This window comes from Lepeophtheirus salmonis, chromosome 12 (genome assembly GCF_016086655.4).
Source record: "Lepeophtheirus salmonis chromosome 12, UVic_Lsal_1.4, whole genome shotgun sequence".
NCBI classification, from domain to species: domain Eukaryota; kingdom Metazoa; phylum Arthropoda; class Copepoda; order Siphonostomatoida; family Caligidae; genus Lepeophtheirus; species Lepeophtheirus salmonis.
In genome coordinates, this window is record NC_052142.2 from 1,134,027 (window position 1) to 1,152,300 (window position 18,274).

General features: G+C 34.1%; 1 protein-coding gene and 1 long non-coding RNA gene across 33 annotated transcripts in view; one reads left to right on the forward strand and one right to left on the reverse strand.

Moving 5' to 3' along the window:
* LOC121126990 (extracellular serine/threonine protein CG31145) overlaps positions 1–18,274 on the forward strand; it is a 123,647-nt gene that overhangs the window by 33,058 nt on the left and 72,315 nt on the right. For 9 of the 31 annotated variants that reach the window (XM_040722353.2, XM_040722354.2, XM_071892494.1 and 6 more), the window contains one exon: positions 17,735–17,927. The exons of 20 other annotated variants lie outside the window; for them this stretch is intronic. The gene's annotated coding sequence lies outside the window, so the exon portion shown is untranslated. Of the gene's footprint in view, positions 1–17,734; positions 17,928–18,125; positions 18,262–18,274 lie in introns of those variants that run through there. 2 more of the 31 variants (XM_071892475.1, XM_040722350.2) reach the window with 1 other exon arrangement.
* LOC121126993 (uncharacterized) lies at positions 12,373–14,807 on the reverse strand. 2 transcript variants are annotated; one of them, XR_005867406.2, is made up of 4 exons: positions 14,497–14,807; positions 13,969–14,412; positions 12,753–13,910; positions 12,373–12,698 (listed from the first exon to the last, which is right to left on the reverse strand). It is a non-coding gene; the product is annotated as an uncharacterized lncRNA (long non-coding RNA). The 2 variants fall into 2 exon arrangements; XR_005867405.2 differs by having other exon boundaries at positions 12,373–13,910.

Below are 18,274 nucleotides of genomic sequence, written 5' to 3' on the forward strand. Positions count from 1 at the left end.
TGACACTTTGCCACAGAAGACAAACAGAGAGAAGACAAGGTAAAGGTTTTTTGTTTTTTTTAAAGAGTAATGTTATGTGTTCCATAAATGGGGATACAAGTAGTTTTTTCAATGATGATTTTACGAGTATCTTCATTACTCAAAAACTTTTTTTTTTTTCATGTTAAATACGGAGCAATGATCATTACTTCAGTTACCGATTTGATGACATTAGCATTTGCTGTAAGACGGTGGGATACTGAACTGTTACTTAGAATATGATGTCCATGAAAAATTCGAAAGGTAAGGTATTCTTGAATTTCGAGGCTAGCCTTAATATCAAGGCCCCTTCCTTCAGTCACTTCCAACTTAACAAGGGCTAATTCGGAGGATTTCATTAGTATAAATCCCAACGGTAATATTTCAAATAACAACTTATCATAAAGCTCGTTAATGGTTAGCGCCTCTTCTTCCCCAAACATTTTGAGCTCCAAGGCTTCCTGACCCTCGTTTCACAAGCTGGAGTAATAGGAAACTAGTGGATGTTCGGGTGGATATAAGTAGAGCGGAAGGTTTGGCCACACTCAAGGCACACAGCATCCTTTTTCAGTCTCCTGTAAAGTTAAATAATTCAATTAAATACATAGGTCAATCCTTGAATTAGTTCTATATCTTTCATTTAAAAGTTACTTTGCCTTTTACCTAAAGCTGGAACCTGTTTTTGAGCTTGTGGCCAAGAAGTGCCCTAACTAAGTTCAAGTTGCCGATTAAATGGACAACCACTTCCTGTCTTTGGTTTACAGAATGGGTAATGTAATTCAGTTTTGGGAAATGGGGGCTGCCCAGTCATGAATTCTTAGTAATTGTCTATATTTATGAATTCACTTTGAGATCCACTTTCAGTCTTAGAACAGTCCCCTCCCATTTGGATTCAAGTTCCAGATTAGGAGAATGAACCCAGGAAAACTATGGAATATGGTCTTAGGGGTGATGTCATAACCTTGACGGTATCCGGGGCACAGCACTTCCACCCCATCACCTTAAACTTAAAAGTCACGATCGGAATCTTGAAGCTATAAGTATCTTTCACTAATGAAAACAATGACTAAAAATAAGCCATGTATTGGAACTGGTGCGCTTTTTTATTCTTCTCTATGTAGTCCAGACAGCTAGAGATGTCCATGATTATACACTCACGGTTTTACCCTTATATTAACTGAAGATGGATAAAAAAATAGAATCATCAGTCGACATTGATGTGGGGAAGGAGTTAGTTTGTTAAATATTTTAGGATAAATTGACTTTCTACATAACTAATTTTTATAATATGTATTGTTAATATTTGCTATTTATTCGCCTAAAATCCTTATTTGCTACTATTGACTCTGATTATATATAGTGTAGTGTCCTTTTCTAGCAATCGTGGAAAAGGCTACTACAAAGTTTACTTATATTTTTTAGTTTGGATTAATATAAGATCAATATTTGATAAGCATTCCTTCTCAGGATACAATTTAGTGGGAGTCAAATGAGAACACCGCTGTGATCAATGGGATAACTATTAGGCCTATCTTAAGTTGTTGTTTTGGAGTTTAGGGTTGATAATAAGAATCACGTAGTACGTTTGCACACTGCCTTATTTATTACTTAGTTCTTCGGAGATAATCTGGCGATTGATTCCCCTACATACATCATAACATATATTTATAGACGTTTGGGGACTAATGCTAGTTGTTCTAGAACTATCCAATTCACCTCATCACCTGCTCCCAGCATGTGATGTTTGGCCTTGGTGATTACCATCATACGCATATCATATCCAGACACACAACTCAGCAATAAACCTCTCAACACATCATTTATCACCAAACATAATATCAAAATAACAATAACTCAAGATAGCTTAAATCTGAGAAATATATATATACAATCTTTCCAGCTTTCATGGAGGTTTAAATCCGCAATAACATCTTCCACCTCATCCAGAATCATCATTTCCACGACCCTCACCTTGATCTTACTTGTCACTGGTCTTTCTCCAATCAAGTAATCACCAATCCTCACATTGCAATCATTCCGCAATGTGATCATCCATTGTCCGGACCCAAGTGTTTCTCGACGTTTTGTTGTCCTACCAGAGCCACTTGTACATGACACTTTGATCATTTGTGTCTTCTGCACATCCACGAATATTTTTCCATCGTTGATTTGCGACACAAACACGTCATCCGATTTATGTAACATTATGTCACATAATCCCTTAGCCAATTTAAAGTTACCATGAATCAATGCAGGCAAACAACCATTTTGTCCAATTCTGAACAACCTTAAATGTGGACACAGACAAATATCTTCAATATGAATACAATCCACTAATTCATCTGTTTCAATTTCCTTATAAATACCCTTTATGTCATCAATCACTAAATATTTTCCTATTAGTGATCGATATGACATCCGAACTCCTTCTTCTATTGTCATCGGGAGTTCCTTATACTTATATAACTCGTATAGATTATGTTTGTAATATAAGGGTAATCGAACCGCCACATCTAATCCGTTTGCCGTTCTTTCCAGTTGCACAGGCAGAGAGTAAAAATTCCCAATACTCTCACTTTCAACTGGACTGATTGATCCATCATGATTCCTTTCTTTTACCATATCCAAGATCTTCCCCACATCATTGATTGATAACAAGTCTGGTGTTAATCTCCCGGTCATACCAGCCTGTATTCCCCTGATCCATTTGTTGATCTGTTCTGAGATTGTTGTCAACACCATTATCATTGTTTCAACCCTTTCTACTTCTTGTAGCGGATTGTGAAGCATCATTGTGACATTCTTAAGGATATCATACTTTGTGGCTAAGTTTCTTATTGCTCCACGGATTGCCCTTAGTTCTTCTTCTTGCTGTGCCAAGGTATCCAATATCTCTGATTCATACCTTGAGTGATCATCACTTGAGAATAACTTTGTGAACAACCCCTTAAGCATCCAGCCTCCCAATACTCCGAGGCCCACTATCACTTGCCTTTTCGTTTTTCCGTCATTCTTATACCCACATAACATCATTACTTCATTCATATGTGTGCGGATATATTCTATTCTTTGTTGTAGAGCATTCGTCAATGACTTGGGAATACGCACAATGTTCATATACTTAATTGTAGCATGCATACTCCCCAGGACGTTTTCAATTCTTCTGTTGATTTTAACCATTGGTAATTCCGTCCTGACCTCTATCAATTGTACTGAAGTTCCCACTCTACCCATTTCCTCGAATAGAATTGACAAGTTCTTCCTTTCCATTATAATTTCATTTTCTGAATTAACTTGAAGAACTTCAAACACAAAAGTAAGTGATAATAATAAAATAAGTAACTTCATATTTAATTATATTTAATTCTTTTCTTTTTTAAGTTCAAATCACAATTAAATATTTATTACTTATTCCTTTTTAAGGAAAACTATTTTCCTCGCCCTCTTTCTCCTGTGGAACATCTGTAGAAGATAAATTAATTGTATCTTCTAGTTCTCTTTCAGTGTGTTCCTCTCCTTCACTCCAGTCCAGCTTGCTCTCTTCACTTGACTCTATACGCGATTCCTTTTTACCTTGTGCGTGGGGGCTGACTGGTTTCCTTTTATATGACTTAGGGCGTGTTTTCCCATCTAGCAATGCAGCTAGTTCATCAAAGGCGGCACTTAATAATTTCTTTGACTTCTGTTTATATTCAGGCGTTGCTTTTCGTTTTTTATTCTTCTTCTCAACAGATCCTTGCATCTTATTGGGCGATTCTTCCATATTCTTTACTTCTTTTCTTATTTCTTCCGCTCCTGCTTCACTTATATATGCCTCCTCGAGTTCATCTATATTACCATTTTCATTTTTATCCTCTTGTTTTCCATTCTCCTCCTCATCATCCCTTTTTTTTGGAAGATCTTCTATATCTTTATTACTTATGGATGTAGAAATCTTAGGAATTGTTTGAATTTCAGGATAATCAGGATATGAAAATTGAATTACTCGATCTAAATTATTACTTTCGTTCTCTTCCATTAGTCTAGAGTCTGAAGGTTCTTTCTGTTCTATAGAGAGGTGTATTAAAGGGAATCAATTCTTTAGAAATATCTTTTCCCGATATTACCCGTAGTCTGTCCTTAGCTACTTTTTTAGGACCCTTGTTTGTTCTAATCTCAACCATTCTGTCGTTTATTACCTTTAGAACCTTAAATGGTCCGTTTTGATAAGTAGCCAATTTACGATTCTTGTCAGTTTGTGGTGCCCACAAAAACACCTCATCGTCAACATTAATTACCTGTTGGACTACTTTTTTATTATAAGCCTCTCTATTCTTTAAATGACTTTCAAATTGTTGGACTCTAACTTTTTCTAAAGCATCAGTAACTGTATTTACCAGTTCATTAACTGATGTAGGAGCATTTTGCATATTTGAATCTAATTGAACTGCAGGAACCACTGGATGTGCTCCAGTTACTAAGAAAAATGGAGAATACCCTAACCTCGGTACAATTAGGAACCTTATTTGAGCCAAGGCTCCCCTAGGCATTTATGCCATTTATTATCAGGGATATTTTCTTGGACCATTAATGTTCTAATAGCTTGTCCAATATCCCTATTTAATCTTTCAACCGGGTTAGTATGAGGTTGATAAGCTTGAGTTTCTGCTTTAATGACTCCTAACTCATCGCACACCTGTCGCATTAATTTGGAAATAAATTGTGAACCCCTGTCTGTTACTAATTTCATACCCGTTCCATACCTTGGGAAGAATTCAGTTAATAATATCTTACAAATATTTTCAACTGTAGGTTCCTTCAAGGGGAACGCTTCTGGAAATTTAGTACATGCATCAGTGATTGTCATTAAATACTTAGGATCACTGGCATAACCGTTGTACATTGGACCCATCAAATCCATATAAAATACAAGGAATCTTTCATTGATGGCTGTAGAAGTTTGTCCCATTTTTTCCAATGGTCTTTGTCTCCTTTCCTTTGCACAAACACAGACTTCGCAACCTTTTATTTCATCCTCAATATTTCTATCCATATTTGTCCAATAGAAATATTGTTTAGCTAATAATTTTGACTTTGTCATTCCAGGATGCGCTGATAAAGGATGTACATGTACAGTCGCAATAACTGTACGTATATCTCTTTCCGGTACACAAATTCTCATATTTCCATTTTCCTTATCCTTCATATACAATTTACCATCAATTAAATGTAATTGATTATATATTCTAAGATAAGCTTTAATTTCCCCCCAACAATAATTTATTACCTTGTGCTTTAATTTCCTCAACCGTTTTGTTTTTCATTAACAAACCCTTAATATATTTCATGCAAGTATCATCACTTTGTGACCTATAAAAATCTAGTTTTATAAATTTATCTGTTGAGATATCATCAATTTCGTTTTCATTGATTTCTTTTCCCTTATCTTGTACCTCAATCATCTCTTGCTCTATTACCTTGATCCTTTCTTGTTCTTGATCAAGTTCTTTTTTCCTGCGTCGAGTTGTTACTTCAGTAACATTTGCAATGGGTTTGCCTATAGCTTCCATGAGTTTGAAATCATATTCATTTGGCTTTTTACTTTCTTCCGTTACACCTTCTTCATGGTCGGGTCTTCTACTCAAAGAATCAGCATTCTGATTTCTTTTTCCAGGCTTATACTTAATTTCGAATTCATATTCCAGAAGCATCTCCTTCCATTTGTGTAACATTCCAGTAAACGCAACTGATTTCATGAACCATTGTAAAGGTTGATGATCAGTCCTGATTTCAAACTTTCTTCCCAAAATAAAATACTTAAAATGTTCTACAAACTCGACTACAGCTAGCAATTCCTTCTGCGTTGCAGAAGGATTTCTTTGTGATTGATTAAGGCACTTGCTACCGTACGCAATCGGATGTTCTTTACCATCATCCCCTATTTGCATTAACACGGCGCCAATGGCAAAATTTGAAGCATCTCTTTCTACAATAAATTCTTTTGAAAAGTCTGGGGTATTTAATAATGGTTTTACCTGCAACCTTTTCTTTAATTCATTAAATGCTTCATCTTGGCTCTTAGCCCACTGCCATTCTACATCTTTGCGGAGAAGTTTTGCAATTGGTTCAGCTATTTTAGCATATGATGCTATAAATTTACGATAATAAGAGGTCTTGCCCAAGAAAGTTTGGAGATCCCTCTTGTTAGCAGGAATAGGCCAATGCTGAACAGCTTCTACTAGTCTATCAGCCGGAGCAACATGTCCTCCCCCTATCTCGTGCCCTAACCAATTCGTCATAGGCGTAAACAAATCTGTTTTCGTAGCTTTTACCCTGAGATTAGCCTGCTCAGTCCTGAGCATAAATTCAGCAAATCTACATAGTGTTTGCATGAACATACATCCTACGATGAGATTGTCATCAAAGAATCCGAGGAGTCCTCGCCGGTCTAGTTGTGGACCATAAACTTGACGCATTAATCGTTCATATGTTCCGCACACATTCTTGGGTCCAAAAGGCATCCGAAGGAATTTATAAGTCCCAAATGGGGAAACAATTGTTAACTTGTTCTGATCCTCATTCACTTATGGTCGGTTCAATTATTCCTTCCTCAATCCATTGTTGAAGTTGTCCTTTAAAACTTTCTTTCACAGCTGGATTCATAGGTATAACCTTCGCCTTCACCGGTTCATTTTCACTAGTATCCACCACAAACTCTAATATTTCCGTGCGGCCTACTTTGGAGGAGTCTTTTGATAATATACCATAAAATCTATATAATAACTCTTCTACTAGTGCCCGTTCATTACCTCTCAGATAATCATTCTTTCGAACTCTCCCCCCAAACATAATATTAATTTCATTTTTTAATTTTCTTCGCCTCACTAGCTACTCTTTTAATAGGTTTTCCAATATATTGGAACAATTTATCTAGTATTAGTGAATAATTAATATTAGGGTCTAATTTTTCAAGTTCTTCAGATGGAGGGCAGATTTTCTCCATCTCCATTGAAGCTAACAAATTTTCATGAGTTGGCGTGTAACGCTTCAATCGTCGGATAGTTCCTATTTTTCTTCCTTGAGCTATCTGCCAGGGTTCTTCTTCAACAGTCGAAATGACTAATTTTACTCGACTATCGCCCCACCTTGTCATCCTCACTTCTGTTAATTGTGACTCAAGATTTATTTTCCAATCTTCTTCAGTTGCTGTAAACGATACAATATTTGATGTGCCGTTATCAGTTACCTTGTACCCTTTGGCTGTAGCCTCAATTATTACCGTCTTCTCTATGGGAATTACCGTCTTCTCAGTAATAATTACCTCAGCAACTTCTTCACAGTCAATTAACATTAAAGTGGAGACAAGTTCCATTGCCTCGTCAGAACCCAGATATTCTGTTAACCGAATTTCTGTCCCACTAGTCCCAACCCCAGCAATGATATCCTCACCTAATTCTAATGATATGGACAGCTGTCTCATAGTTTTCAGTGATAGTATAAATGGCACCCCTAGCCCACGAACTACTAGGGGGTTTATCTTCCATGGTTCTTCTAAATTTTCCACCATGATTACAACCGGTTCAGTAGGAATACCAATAATATCTAACCTATTATCCCCTACTGAACCCACTACAATGTCCGCCTTTTTCAGGTCCTTGCAAGTATTTGACCTCCTCCATAATGCCTCGTCAATAAGATTGAGTGCCTGGTTTCCAGTGTCTGCTAATCCCTGAAACCACATACCACCCAACTTGGCCCAGAACCAAATTGGCTGACTACCTGGCAGATTTAAGCTTGCTAAACTCGATTCAGCAAATTTGCTCATTGTAGTTTCTTCCCCAAAGTCTTTTGGATGCGTCATATCCTCTTTGGTATTTGTGCTGTCCGCGATGGCGTTGCTTTGGGAAATAATACCTAAGGGGGGTTCTTCCCCCTTAGGAGTTTTCCGGCTCATTTTTAGACAAGGGGGAAATTCTTTTAATATGCCCCTCCTTTTGACAGATAAAACACTTTGGTTTCTGTTTAAACCTCGGTGCCGCAGTAGCGCCCTGTCTTTCTTCTTCCTCCCTTTTATACTTCTTTACTATGAAGCAATCCTTCATTTTGTGACGACCCTGAGGGTGGATCAAGCAATGGTCTCCTTGCGTGGGAAGACTTATTGCATCTACCTCCATGGGTTCAACCATGGCGTAATGGGGCTTCCGGGCATTTACATTGGGTGCTTTACTTGGCACAGCTCGTCCCCAATCCCTCTTATGTACCTTTTGGTCGACATAATCGACCTGATCCGCCCTCTCATAGTGGTCTACATGTCGAAGCACTTCTTCTGCTGTCATCTCAGGATGGTCATAATTTATTTTCCTAGTAGCTTTTGCAATTACCCTATTTAACAGGCCCTGCAAAAACTGCTTCTTAATCTCATTTGGAAGGCCGCCATCGCCTCTTCTTTCCCCCCAACACTATTAATGGCGGTGTCTAACTGCTCCATTAAATGTGTTACGCCCTTGACTATCTCCAGGGGGACCCCTAAACTCTCGTCAAAGGTAAAATATGTGTCCATGACTATGTGCCGGACTGTCTGTTCCACGGGACCACACATGGCCTCCGCCGTCCATTTACACATGAGGATCTCATCCACCCCTGTATCTTCCAGCTGGGACAAAGCACCGATTTTCCAGTAATGGAAGTCAGTACTACCATCATACGCCTTCAGGGGGTTCTTTTGTTTCCCCTGAAATTGTTTTGATGCTTTATTGACCTGTTGGCCAATATACAATTTTAGCTGCTCCCTGGTTAAGGTCTGTGACCTCAATGGTTTGAGATTGTCGCCTGATGCATGCATTTTCTGTCCTTTAAATTGTTAAAACTAATAGTTCAGTAATTTTATAAAAACTTAATTTGGCAAGACAGCGATTTACTATTTATCCTGACCTCAAAGCGTAATCAAAACTTATTTCAGAATCAAAACGCGAATCAAATGGGCGTATCACTATTTGTCTCACCCCAGCTTAGTCTAAAGAAACATATAAAGATTCATGAGTCTACTAATTATCTCTACCCCCTTGTGTTCTTTTACTTTTACTTTCCTTATATTATGTGTAAAGACTTAATTTGCATTTATGCATTTAGGTAGTTTTATTCCCTCCCGTCTTAAATAATATAACCTTCAATTTAATTATTCATCTCCAAATATATATCTGCTATAGATGCCCCACACGGAGTGAACATGTATGTCAGATTATATTCTTCGATCCCACATACATAAATATATACATGTAAAATTGAATACATAAACACAAAATAATTATACAAAAGAGATAACATATATAAATTTGTCTATATACTCCCACTCATCCCATTCCCCTTAAGTCACATGATAATTCAATAATTTTTAACCGACATTAAATTTTATCATTGACTTAAATTTATTTTTTGGGTTACTGATTACATATTTCTTTAAGAAATCTACAGTCAGATCTAATAACTACCCTCCGTAAATTTACTGCACTAAACTGTAGGGTGGACAGTGATTTTGCGCATTGATTCTACTTTAAAGGAATACTGAGAATCTTTTCCTGCCCTGTCCTCTACCGCATTAAGATTACGTCACTACCGTTCTCCTCGGGAGGCTTTTCAAATATTAGGTCCTATACCGTACTTACATCTTGAGAGATGTTTACAAAATCTACTTTTACATTACTTTACATTTGCAATTTTCGGCCGATAACAAAAATAAACTAAAGCAAGAGCAAAAGTTGCTCAAGACTGACAGCATCCTACCGACTGCGCCAATTTGTAGTGTCCTTTTCTAGCAATCGTGGAAAAGGCTACTACAAAGTTTACTTATATTTTTAGTTTGGATTAATATAAGATCAATATTTGATAAGCATTCCTTCTCAGGATACAATTTAGTGGGAGTCAAATGAGAACACCGCTGTGATCAATGGGATAACTATTAGGCCTACCTTAAGTTGTTGTTTGGGAGTTTAGGGTTGATAATAAGAATCACGTAGTACGTTTGCACACTGCCTTATTTATTACTTAGTTCTTCGGAGATAATCTGGCGATTGATTCCCCTACATACATCATAACATATATTTATAGACGTTTGGGGTCTAATGCTAGTTGTTCTAGAACTCTCCAATTCACCTCATCACCTGCTCCCAGCATGTGATGTTTGGCTTTGGTGATTACCATCATACGCGTATCATATCCAGACACACAACTCAGCAATAAACCTCTCAAACATCATTTATCACCAAACATAATATTAAAATAACAATAACTCATGATAGCTTAAATCTGAGAAATATATATATACAATAACAACTATCGTTCACATCATCATACATAATACATCCAGTTGGTGATACTACAATAGTTAGATTACTTTTGATTTATAAATTTTTGACAAAATTAATTTAGGATTGCAAATAATTTGCGAATTAAAGATGGTGTCACTTATTGGATACTTGTCATTCCATTATAAAAATTATTTGACTTTCATGAAAAGAAATATTGATCACTTTCTTTCAAGTTTCTCAAAATTACTGTGATACAAAGAAGTCTATTTAAGTTAATTATCCGTTACTACTACTGTGAAGGAGTAATTCATAAATAGACTATATTCATTAATGTTGTCTTGATCCAAAACGTTGTGTGTTATCTTTGTGCGTCACAAAAAAGACAGATTCTAAGGACTGAAATGATTTCACATTACCGTCTAAGTGAAGATGACAGTCAGTCAAAATTCCTATTGGAACTCTTTCTGGAGAAAAAAAAAGACGCTTGAAGCGAAAAGGTGAATTCCTCATGGCAAATGAACATATTACTTTACAAATTGTTAATCCTTTGTTAGGATTCCGATTAGCACGTTTGATGGAATTGATCCACAACTTCCATCTATTTTTGTGTTTTAGAAGGGTAAACGTTTTCATGAACGAGAAGCCCAGATAATTTTTATCTGTAGCTGATCTATTTTTTTATTACACTGTACTACACATTTACTATTACCATTAAGAAAAATAAATTGCAATTACTGTCTAATTATAACAAATAATTAAATTAACCCAACAAAATAACAAATAAAACCAATCTAAGACCTTTAAGGAAAGAGAATGAAACAACATGTTCTTCTTCTACAGAGTGTCTGCTCTTTCTGTTGAGTCGTTCAGTCTGTTAAAGTAGTACCGTTGTATTCCAGCTTTAAGAAATTAGAAAAAAAAAGGCAAACAAGGTAGACAATCGCAATTCTTCAAACCTTAATATGTAGGATTCAAAGCATTGGGAAGGAATTACTGAATGCTACTGCTACGGTCCGTCGAGAAGAATCATTGGCATTCATATGTAGTCCATTTCTTCATCAAAATGCAATGAACTGAAGAGATATTGAAATCGCTACTTACATCAATGATTCCACTAGAGTTATGGATCAAGATGGGGATTTCCTCCATGAAAGTCTACATGCATTTATGAATATGATATATAAATATTTATATAAAATATAAATATATTATAAAATTTTAAGGAACCTAAGCAAATCGTGCCATTGCTCGGCTAATCTTCCAAAAAAATCAAGAGAATCTCCTCCGCAGGATGCTGGAACGGGAGATAGTTTTGATGAGCAAGAATTTATTAACTTGTTTCGGAGAATATCATCTTTTATCAAAGTTCCTTTCCTTAAGGGATATAGAAGAATAAGATCATCAATTTCCATCTTACTAATTTCCTTCAAATAGAGAGAAGGGCGTCCGACTAAACTTAATGGGATCTGTAGTTATATAATAATATTTATACATATTACTAAATCGCTATAACATATCTCATTTTGTATTAAGTTTTTGATATTTTTCGATAGATTGTAGATATAACACCGAAATCTTGTTGTATTAAGTTTGAGGAATCCAGTATTTATATTTATAATTGTTTCAAATTATATATATATTATTAGTGAATTTATTATATTTCCCTGCTGTATTTGTTATTTTAGTACATCTATTTCAATTAGTCGACTATATAAAGTTATTAAAACGTTAACAAACTTCAGATTTTTAAAACGTAACAGGTTCTTCTTAGACCTATACCTTAATAGAAGTTTTATTTTTGTTGGTTATACTAAATTAGATTTATGACCATCTTTAAAGTATTACCAAAAATGTGCTCAGGTAAGGCAATGACTACAATATATACATGGACTTAAACCAACATATAACTTGTACATTAGAAGGAGCACTCTTAAAGCTATGTATTAGTATAAATAAGTCTGAATATCACTCATTTCATCTACATTTTAGTAAAATAAAATATAAATTAGATATCCCCAATCTATGCACTTCAATTCACCACTTATTAAGAAATAATAAATCATACTATCAGTTATCATTAAAAAAATCTATATTTCAAAGCCAAATTAATATCATAGAGCTTATTTCTTCTCAGTTATCAACTTCTTTACCTTATACCAAATACTTTTTTTTTTGCTGCTTCCTGAATCAGTATAAATAGTTTGTCTGATGTTTCTATTAAAGATCCTCTTGATATATTTTTGATAAAATCCTTATGTGATTCAAGGGTGTGGTTATCGATTTCGTCAAATAGAGATAACATTGAAAGATTACTTTGCGAGTTGTCATCTTCACTTATTAAGTAAAGTTTACAAAAGGAACAATTAACTATGGACAAAATAGATTTTTCACAATATCCTGAAAAATAAAATGTTATTCCTGAGGTAACATGCGCTGGAATGACATTGATACTTAAGTTTTCCAGAAGAAGATCTGCAGCTGTAAAAAGATCATCCTCAAATTTCTGAACAAAATGTTCACGAATGTCCACCAACCTCATTTTGCTGAACTTGATAAGTGAAGATAATTGTACAGATTTTTCTGTTTCAAGGAACTGTCTCACACTTGTGTAATAGTTGCATCGACTACTATATCGACAAAAACCAAACTTTCGATGCAAGGGGTCTGACTGAATTTGTCCAGTTAAAACATAACTAAAACTTTTATTGGAAATTAGATATTGAGTCAAGTCCATCATAGCAGAAGTTGTTTGGATTAATGTGAAAAATGTCTCTGCACTAAAACAATTTTCTTTTGATGATTTTGTTCGAAAATTCTCCAACCAATTAATATTTTTTTTTGCAAAAAGCATTCTTTTGTTCAAAATTAAACGGTGTTATGGGTTCACGATTCAGATGTTTCTTTTTTTAGGACTGTAGTAGAAGATTTAACGTTGAATAAATTCCACCAGTGCCTAATAAGCTTCAAAAAGTTTGCTGTTGTATGGAATTCAGGGTAACCATTGTTTGCATAAAATTCAAGACCATAAATGGTACTTTCATGGAACAAAGCATCTAGCTTGACGTTGGTTTTTTTCAATCGGATGAGGGTTAAGAACTTTGTCATTCAATTTGTGTGCATACTTCACAGGTTTTGTTTGCTCGAGATGATATAATTTTTTTATATGGATAAATTCAGCAATCATTTCTTCACCCACAAACGAAGGATAATTCAAAAACTTTCTTTCCAGTAAGTTGTTGCATATGCACTTAAATACATAAACTGAATCAAATAACAAAAATAACTTTTTCCCACTGTCGCAATGGTTGACAGTATGCATATCCAATGTGTTGTTGCATAGCTCTTGAGTGTAGAATTTTCGGTTTGCTGAATATCCCATCAAGTACTGATGCAACTGGCTCAATACCAACAGGTGTAATTACTTCAACAACTTGGTAGAATAATTTTCTCAGAATTTTAGAGTCTAATTTTGTCGAAGGTGCCATGCAATAGTGCCTTCATATTTGTTAGTTAAGCTCTTGATCATCACACAAAGCAAAATCTTGGTTGGTGTATCCCCTCCATGTCTGATCCGGTAAAATTTCCCTCCTGTATACTCAAACTTTTGCACTGAAATGAAAAAGCTATAAATTTCGTATAAAATTGCTTTAAATTTCTTGAAGCTTACCAATATACTTCTTCCATAATGATGGTTACAATTATTTCTTTATCGTTGAGATTCTTTATTATTTGTTCTAAATATTTTATGGGTTGAGGAATTAGTCCTGTATCGACTGTAAAGCCGTTTGAAAGCTTCGTTAACCACTGAATAGATGGTAATTTCAGTATTCTTTCGCTCTATATAAGTTTATTCAAAGATGTCGATGCCCTTTTTCAAATAAGAGCCATTGCTGAAAATTAAAAGCGTTACTTTAAATGAATACCTTAAATTAACAAAAAACCGAAGAGTTGAGTTAAGAATTGAAAAATAGGACTATGGAGTTGCATAAGTAAGCATGATATCTATCCCTTTGTTTATGTTTTTGTCCCCTCAATGTCATAGATGAAGAAATACATAATTGTTTCTAGTGTCCCATGTAGAAGGACGATGTCGTCATTCCCTAGATAGAGTCTAATATATATATTATAAATTAAAATCTGGAAAATTGAATGGTATTGAAATGAAAAGAACAAACTCTTTTCATGTTGACTTGACTTTCAATTCGATCGTGGAATTGCTTGAGTTCATTCATGACAAAAGATCATCCTTCTTCGGGAATACATGAAGAATAACCCCTGAATGCTTCACTTCATTCTTATATCCTGTCCAACATACAGAGACACAACATATTTTAGACATTGTAATACACCAGTGGAACTCAAGAGGACACGAGATTCAATGCTATTCCCGCGAAGTAATTATTGAAAAGAAGGGAATTCAAAATACTACTCATGAATGATGAGGCATTTTCTTCTCTTTCTTGTCCCAACCGATATACACTTTTCTTTCCTGTAAAAACTAGTTTAAATCCAAGTAATATAGTCTTATTGGTAAAGTTGATAATATTGTAGAGAAAAACGCGTGCAAGGAGAAGGGGGGGGGGAAGACATATGGACTTTGACGTTTTTTATCCGTTACAGTAGATTTGAAAACGACACACTCCATGAAATTGTAATTCACTATGAATCTTATTCTCAGAATAATAGCTAATGAAACGACAAAGTAGAGTATTTCGAAATATATTTGAAGTTCCAAGTTTAAAAAAGAAGGTTTTAATTAAATATAATCTACATACTAAAAAATATACCATCATACATTTATGTTAAATATACAAAATTAAACAATTGGAATCAAATAAATAATAACAATAAAATTTATCTCTACCGATGAGATCTAACTAGTTAATAATAATAAAGTAAATGTCAAAATCATAAAATTAGACAATAAATATACTAATAAAAGAAATGTTAGAAATAAATCCATCTTAAAGATTTAGAGCAAAAGCTAATTATGTAGTAATGACCGGCGATATTACTCCTTATTAAGAGCATCAAAAAAGATTTTTTCCCCGTTATTTATGCTTATATAACAACATACTATTATCATGAAGGATAAGCACAATTGCTAATTATAATGCTACACCCAATGTAACTACCCCCGTTGTTGTGACCTTTGAAGCTCTTTTTTTCCATTGAATGAGTTGTGTTTGATAATTCTTGATAATTTTGTCCAAAATAGAATCATATTTTAGGGTTAGATTTAAAAAAAATTGAATACTTACTGTTAGATAGTACAAAATTCAGAGTTCCATTTCGAAATTAGTAAATATTTTATACTTTTTACTGATAACTTGATCGTCATTTGGTGTGGATGACTCAAAACATTTTTATATGTATTTCTATGGCGGAAATCAGTACCAACATCCTCCATTAATTTAATGATGGTTCCTCGGGAAGGGATAGGTTTACCCGTGTATTTCTCCATACATTTTTTGAACGTAGATGATTAGAAATGGATAACGGTATGTTACATGTAATAAGCATCTTTGTGAGATCAAAGTTAAAGTCTGACTTGATGTATTCATCGTTAACTTGATTTTATAGATGAATCTTGTTATGAGATGAAGATATTGAGTGGCGTGTAATTCTAGACAGGGGACTAAAGACATATTTATATCGACAAATCCGACAAACTATCTGTTTCTCATCCAGTAAGTATTTTCCAAATTCCTGGGCCTCCATTTTCAGAAATCCAGACAGAAGGCGACGTTATTTTAGGCATTTTATTCAGTTCTCTATCGACTATCACCATCTAATATTATATTAATATGGAATAGTAAAGGCGGGAATAATAACGTTCTTGATTGATAGAAGAAGATGTATATTTTTTAATCAATGATGCCATAAGTATTTCTTCTCTTCTCCTTGCACGCTTTTCTATTCTTACCAAAATTATCACCCTTACTTATTGGGTAAGGTCAAGGTGTTTTATAACACCTTATTTCATCGTCAATGTTATGGTTTTTAATAGTTTCCATCTATTTTTTAACATAAATTACCTCCTCATTAATTTAATTTATAATTTTTATAGTCATTAATACTTGAACAATCATTTACTTCTCTTTCATACGAGATGCATGGATCAGTCTTTTAAGAAGATAATTATATCTCTTACTTATTAGAGTCTTTGTAATAAATAAGGATAAAATAATATCCTCTATTGTGCCCAAAAATAACGTTAAAAAGCCAATATGCCATTCGAGGTTTTTGCAGAGCTATAGTTCAAACATGGGGAATTGTCATGTACTAAGGTATTTAGATATATTTGAAAAAAGCTTGCTAGATAATTATTGATAGTATCATATAATCTTTAAACTTGACATGTGCATCAAGAAAATAGTAGTAAGATCAGTGAGATGTTAATTTCAAATTTTACTTTAATTTTCTTTCTGTTTTATTTTCTACATATACATATATATATATTTATACTAGTCATGATAAATTTTATATATTCTTTAAATCAAGAAGTCATTTGTAGTACAGTTTCTATGCCACCGGTGGGCTATGTGGAGGTATGCCCCTCACTTCTTTACAGTTTATAAAGTAACGACAATATTTTTGGAAATAGCTAATAGTAATAAATAAATTTTATTGGGCTCAGACATAAGCTCAAAAACAGAAAAGAAATGATGATATTAAGTTCTTATCGACTTACATTCCTGACTATATCATTACTAAATGTTCACGAATGTTCGATAAAATAAGTTAATATTTAAAATGAAGGAAACAATAAATCCTAGTATTTATTATTACCTAGTCCACTTTTCAATTAAATCAGGATTTTACAGGATTGTACAAGTCCTTGCTTTAGTTATTCTCTAATCAACAGGAGGATTTCACAGGGTATATGTCTTTGGAGATTTAATGTAAGCCTCAAATTGATTATCCATTTATACTTAACCAAAAGAAGTTCATACATGCATTAAATGATTCCTTGGACAAATCATGATGAAATGTAATTTCAAAAGCCCTTGAGGGTGATATTAAAGAAACTCTCATAAAATTAAAAACTTTTTTTTATCTTTCCTTTCTCATATACATTGTGAGTTAAATATAAATAAACTGGATCCAATAAATAATTCATAATCATGTCCCAAATTATATCTTTCATGAAATTTTTAATATTTTGTGGGACTTACTTACAATAATTTAATACGGTTTCTTTAAATAAAAATGTAAAGGTTAAATATATCACAATTTATTGTATTATACAATGGAAAGGGATTTCTGACTGTTCATCTATATATTGCACAACTTCACACATACTTATTTTATACAGCTTGGAGGTCAATACAATGTTTATGATCGTTTAAGTATCCGTATAGTTCACTGAGCTGCAATTTGTATAACTTCAAAATGGAAATGGATGATTTTATTCTTCTGTATCCTTTCAGGAGATGAACTTTGATGAAAGATGATTTTGTCCAACACAAGTTAAAGAATTCTTGGCCATAAGAGATATCTCCGGTTATAGCATCACACAACGAAGATTCCTTTGATGTCTTAGGAAGATTAGACTACCAATCGTACGATTTGCTTAAGTTGTTTGGAATTTTATTGTCGCCGATGTTCAATGTCTCATCCAAGGTATGTACTCTCTGAGTTTTTAAGAGTGTGAAATTGGCTGTTAAATAATAACTATAGTTAGTACTATATTAGCAAATGATATATCAACATTAAACCTGAAACTGTGAAGATGTACTTATCCTATTAAATCCTAAAAGTTCGACATCTCTACTGATCAATCGGGCTCTTGTATTTACTATTTATCAACCAATGAAAAGGGATGTTTTATTTGGGAAGGGTCTTGAAACTATGCTTTTCTTCCATTCGTTATTTAATTGCCACATAGAATCCCAAAATACAACTAAGATATAAACACACAAGATTGCAAGATAGTTTACTTCCGAGGAACAGGGAGGTAAGCAAAAGTG